The sequence below is a fragment of the Lepisma saccharinum genome, unplaced genomic scaffold (assembly GCF_977018435.1).
Source record: "Lepisma saccharinum unplaced genomic scaffold, izLepSacc3.1 HAP1_SCAFFOLD_217, whole genome shotgun sequence".
NCBI lineage: Eukaryota > Metazoa > Arthropoda > Insecta > Zygentoma > Lepismatidae > Lepisma > Lepisma saccharinum.
The window spans coordinates 607950-614024 of record NW_028143000.1 but is presented as its reverse complement, the minus strand read 5'-3'; positions in this window follow the sequence as shown (position 1 = coordinate 614024).

Here is a 6075-nt window from a genome sequence, read left to right as displayed (position 1 = left end):
GGCACGCATTGGATATGTTACCACAAAAACGATAATGATAAAGCATTCGTTTTCGATTCTTTCGGAGGTGTTCCACCTACAAATTTAGTTCATTATCTGAAAACGAACAAAACCTCCATATACTACAACGACGAACGCATTCAAGATTTCGGAGACGTGAACTGCGGTCATCTCTGCCTCTCCGTGCTCGCGTTTCTCTCTAAAATAAATAACCCTACGATCGAGGATTTCCAGAAAGCATTGTGGAACCTCAAACAGCATCACTAGGATGGGCGTGTTCCATCTCACGAGCGAATCTTCAATCTTGAAACTCACGCTGCACGACGACATCGTCTATCCTAAATCCGTGGCTCTGCGTGCATTCTACAGCATGTACCTCATACCCAATGTTACGCAGCACAACAACAAAATTAGCGTCGGAAGCGAACACATCGTCGTCACGCCAGGACAATACAATCTTTCCACTTTGCAAGCTCAATTACCCAAAGGCACGTACCTTTCTCAAAATTCGGTCACGCACAGAGTGGAAATCCTATCCGCGACGGAGACCGTGGACCTGGGCACCATGGGAGAACTTTTAGGTTTCGAGAACGACACCAAACTCGAAGCTGGCATCAAGCACGTAGCAACCAACATTCCTAAATTCTTGGCCATAGAGACTCTGAACGTACACTGCAACGTAGCGGAAGGCATGATCACGAAATCCTCGGACGGATTGTTAGGAAGTCACAAGCAGACGGGAATCATAGCCACTTTCAAACCAAGTTCCGAGTTCATGGAACCGATCATCTACACGCCCTCTTCGCCGATCTATTTTCCAGTATGTCGCAACCGCATAGACGACATAGAGTTGGTGGTGACGAACGAGAAAGGAGACGTGGTGGATTTCGCAGGTGCCACTACGACGGCCATCGTGGAGATCAACGTATAATAAATAACCATACATGTAAAATGGAGCAAATCGAAAGTTACGAATTGCAATCTTTCCCTCCCAACCGTCGCACGTTCGCCAATCTGAACGAGGCGAACAGGGAGATCGAATACGATGTGGACGTAGGCGACGGCTTCATTCATCCTCACAGAGCGGACCTCTACCTTCAATTCGACGTGGTGAAGAAGGAAAGCGGAGAAGCGTTTCCCGCAGCAGCAAACTTGATACTCGTAGACAACTTCGTGCCTCACCTGTTCTCGCAGGTGGAGGTGAGGAAACACAACACCGTCATCGACAGAATAGATTATCCAGGCATCACGTCGACGGCAGTGGGAACTTTGAAATTATCCAAAACAGACGCAGCATACTACCAGGCCGGGGGATTCGAAGCCGGGACCAAAATATCGACGAGAAGTCACACGGTGCTCTTTCCCATGCGTCTGCTGCCTGGTTTCTTCTCGGACTACAAGGAGATCATGTGGAAGGGAGGACTGAGGGTCACGTTTCGAAGAGCGGCCAACGACAACGACGCACTGATGCGATACGCTACTTTGGGTCCGGACGGCACCACGCCGATAGCCAACACTTTACCCGAAGCGGCGAAATGCGTCATCCGAAGCATGGAATTGAGAATGCCGGTGGTGGAATACGAAACGAACTACGCCCTCAAGTACAAAGCGGAGATCTTGAAAAGTCCGCAGGTATTGATTCACTTTCACGGTTACCAGTGCGTGCAGAAGATGGCGTCGGGAAGTCACATGGAATTCGACGTGACGACGCAGTTCAACAACATACAGTTCGACATGCCAGATTTCGTCGTAGTGCTCTTTCAGACCGGGCGCGATAACAATCAGGAGAAAGATTCCAGCAAGTTCGACGACTGCAAGATCAAGAACGTTTATCTGAAGAATGGACGCAACGAAGTGTTCCCGCGCGAGAATTACAACCTCGACGTGACCAAAGACGATTACCTCAAACTTTACGAAGCTTACACGGCTTACAAACGCGTGACCGAGGGAAGCGTGGACATGTACTACACGCCCAGCGAGTTCAAAGCACGGAGACCCATGACCGTCATCAACACATCTAAGAGGAAGAAGGTTGTGGTCAACGATCGAACCAACATCAAGGTCGTCTGCGAGTTCCACGACGCCTTGCCCGAGGATACCCTATGCAGCGTCATCCTAATTGCAGAGAAGTCCTTCGCCTACGACGTGAAGAACGAAAGGGTCACAGAACAGTTTTAAAATTCATAAAAAATTGCCACATACTAAAAATCAACATCCAACACATTTTAGGTTATATAAAATTTGTGAAAACCTTATAATACTGAAATATTAAAACAAACAGAGTCCCCCTTGTAGGTTAGTTCGGTGCGTAAATAAAAAAATGATAGGTTAAGTTATATCACTTAGGATCGTAAGAAAATTAAAAAAAATCGTAAAAAAAAAAGATAGGTTAAGTTGTATCACGTAACATCGTGATATACCTACCAAGTACAAATAGAAAAAAAAATAAGTGCAGTGAAAATTTGTACTAAAACATCGCTAAACGCTATAACATCGACAAAAAATTGTCAAAAATATGTCAAAAACTTATATTCGATTGATAAAAAAAATACCTACAAAATATGATCCTCAAATAATAACGTTCAAACAGTACCTAAATAAAAAAAATGATAGGTTAAATTATATCACTTAAGATCGTAAAAAAATTAAATAATCGTAAAAAAAGGATAGGTTAAGTTGTATCACGTAACATCATAATATACCTACCAAGTACGAGTGGGGGAAAAATGAGTATAGTGAAAATTTGTACTAAAACATCGCTAAACGCTAAAACATCGACAAAAAATTGTCAAAGTATGTCAAAAAGTGATATTCAATTGGTAAAAAAAGACCATACCTACTAAGTACTACTTTGAAACAATCAATATACACTACTAATCTTATTTTTGGAGTTTCATCTTTGTAAGTATGCCACGATCTTACGTGATATAACTTAACCTATTTACTTTTTTACAGCCTTTTACGAGTTAAAATAACCTACAAAGTGTAAAAATGGCTGTTTCTACGCAACCCTTGTAGGTGGACCTAGTATTTAACCTCAGTTGTGACATATTTTGATGATTTTGATGATTTTTTTTGTCGATTTTATACCATTTGACCCTATTTTTTGCTCAATCTTATTTTTGTAGGTGGTGGGTTCTCAACGTAAACGCCTACGGGCGTTTTTTGTAGATGGAGTGGGCCCTCAGCGTAAACGGCTACGATGTGTGAGCCCCCCTTTTCACGATGTATGTCGTGGCCTTGGTTCAATGCCCCCACTACTACTTTTGGAGGGGGCCCACACTGGGAGGGGCTCGCAGTGTTGCCAACTTACTCCACAAAAATTTCACCATATGATACTTTACAGGCGAAGCTAACCTACAAATAGGAGTTTGGCAACACTGACTAGTACCAAGAAATTTCCTTCACAAACCCCTTTTTTTTAATTTTGCCATATGATATTTCACAGGCGAGACTAATCTACAAATAGGAGTTGACAGCGCTGACTGCGATCTATGCAGTAATATTTTGTAGTCTTCTAAGATGATAAGTATGGAGTAAGATGGAAAGTTGGTGACAAATGAGTACGATCTAACAAATGCTAACTGGCAATAGGTGCAGTGTTGATGCTCTTGTTACCCCCTGTTTTTTTAGCATACTGATCTATTGCATGCTAACCAAAAACTCTTAAGCAATATTGGTAGACAGGCTCGTTTTTTGTAATGCCACGGACGAAAATATGCATATCTCTGTCTTCCACATGTATGTAATGCGATTTGAGGGGAAGGGGGTCAATTAACCTTATGGCTGACAATGTTTCTATAAAATAGCAATTCCTATGAACTCTGTAAATTTCCGAGCATATGTTGAATTTATATTTTTACTTATCTTCGAGTGTACAGTACTAATTCGCAAACAGATTTCGGCTAACTCGTACCGTTTAAGAGATAAACCTACTTCCGGTCGTCATTTTGGATTTCCGAGCATAGGTTGTATTCATACTTTTACTTATTTTCGAGTGTTCATTACAAATTCGCAAACATTTTAGCTAACTTGTACCGTTTAAGAGATAAACCTAATTCCGGTCGCCATTTTGGATTTCCAAGAATAGGTTGTATTCATACTTTTACTTATCTTCGAGTGAACATTAGAAATCTACAAACAGAATTTGCCTGTTTCACTCCATTTTAGAGATATTCCAAATATATATATTTATATATATATATATATATATATATATATATATATATATATATATATATATTTGATAAGCGACAACAACAGAGCCATCTATGTGCAAATGTTGGAACTCGATGAATGCTTGAGGGACTTTGATTGGCTAACAATTTATACGTGGTGTTTTCTGATTGGTTTAAGTAAGCAAGATTTATATTGGCTCTATAAATCTATATAAGTCAGAGCACAGTGCTGATTTCTCACCTTTGCTGGATCGGCAGAGGAACCCACATCGCGGGGGATAGAACATGAACGGGCTCCAACAAAGTATAGGACACTAGAAGCATATAATTTGGCGGGAAAACGCAAGTAAGGTCATAGAGTTTCTCATAGGGGATAGTATTATCAGGTTGAATTTTAAGTTGGTGATATCCCATTAAATTTTATATAATAAAATTTAAATTTTATATAATAAAATTTAAATTTTATATAAATAACATATCTGAAATTTCTATCGTTTGTTTGCTCATATTTTAAAGCATATAAAAAAAATGGAATCACCTACCTGTTTTACTAGTAAGAATGTTAAGATGGAATGTGTCACTTGTGAGAATCTAATTTCAAAGAATAATTTATCGATACATAAGACAAGGTGTAACGGAGCAAATCGTTTGTTACCTTCTAAAGCCTATGCTCAATGTGGAAAAGAAATTAGCATTCGAAATCTAAGTAGACATTTGAAAATTTGCAAACCATCGACCGGAAAAGGAACATTGAAAAGAAAAATTCATTATTCTGAAGCTGAAGCTTCTGCTCCAAAACAAATTAAATTAAATAATGAATATATACCATTTAGGACTGCATTTAATGGTTGACTTCAGGATTTATCATTTACGTCGGAAGCATGACAAGACATTCCTAGTTTCTTGCGTGAAGCGAAAACTTTTGTACTGAATACTTTGAAAAGTAATCTTGAAAAAAATTCCATAAAAGTATACGTTGATTTATGTTCCGAATATGAGAAAGTCGATGGTACAACGAAAGTTTTTATTCATCGTACCAAAAGCCAGGCTCTTTATTTGGCAGATGTTGAAAATTTGGACGAGTTTTACTCTAATCTGTCAAATGAGTTTATTATGATACATGACACTTTCGAGGCTATGGGGTCGGGATGGTCTTTATGTGGTAGTCCTCATACATTAACCGTTTACGTGAACAAATTCATGCCTTTTTCTGCATCGAGTTACGTTCCTCTACCACCGACCATTCAAAGCAAGAAAGCAGTGTTGAATATTCAAAATAATGACTCAAAATGCTTTCTTTGGTGCATCTTGGCAGCTTTGTATCCTGTTCATTGGAAAAATAATCCAGAGCAAGTTTATCATTACAAGCAGTACGAGACAGAGTTTGAAAATGTAATGTCTAGTATTGATTACCCCGTGGCATTGTCAGACATATCAAAGTTCGAGTCGCGCGCACGAGATTCTGATAGAAAAACGCATTGCTATTAATTTATATTCTTATACGTCAGAAAAACATCTTGTGAATCCCATCAGGATAAATAATATCACCCATAATAATGCTCATATAATTAATCTTCTTTTAATTTCAAACAACAATATTCACCATTACTGCGTTATTCGTTCACTATCACGACTAATCAGAAGTCAAGCAACGAAGTATGAAAACCACATCGAGGTTTGTCCAAGGTGTTTGAACACGTTTAATGATCGAAGTAAATTCAATCACCAAATATATACCGCACGGCAAATTGCTATTGAATAACGTGTCGAACATGAATTATATTGCGGTGACAACAAACCAGCTCGAATGTTGATGCCCAAAAAGAACGAAGTCGAAGAATTCAAAATGTACAAGGCTTTGTTAGATCATCCAGCCATTATCATCGCAGATTTTGAA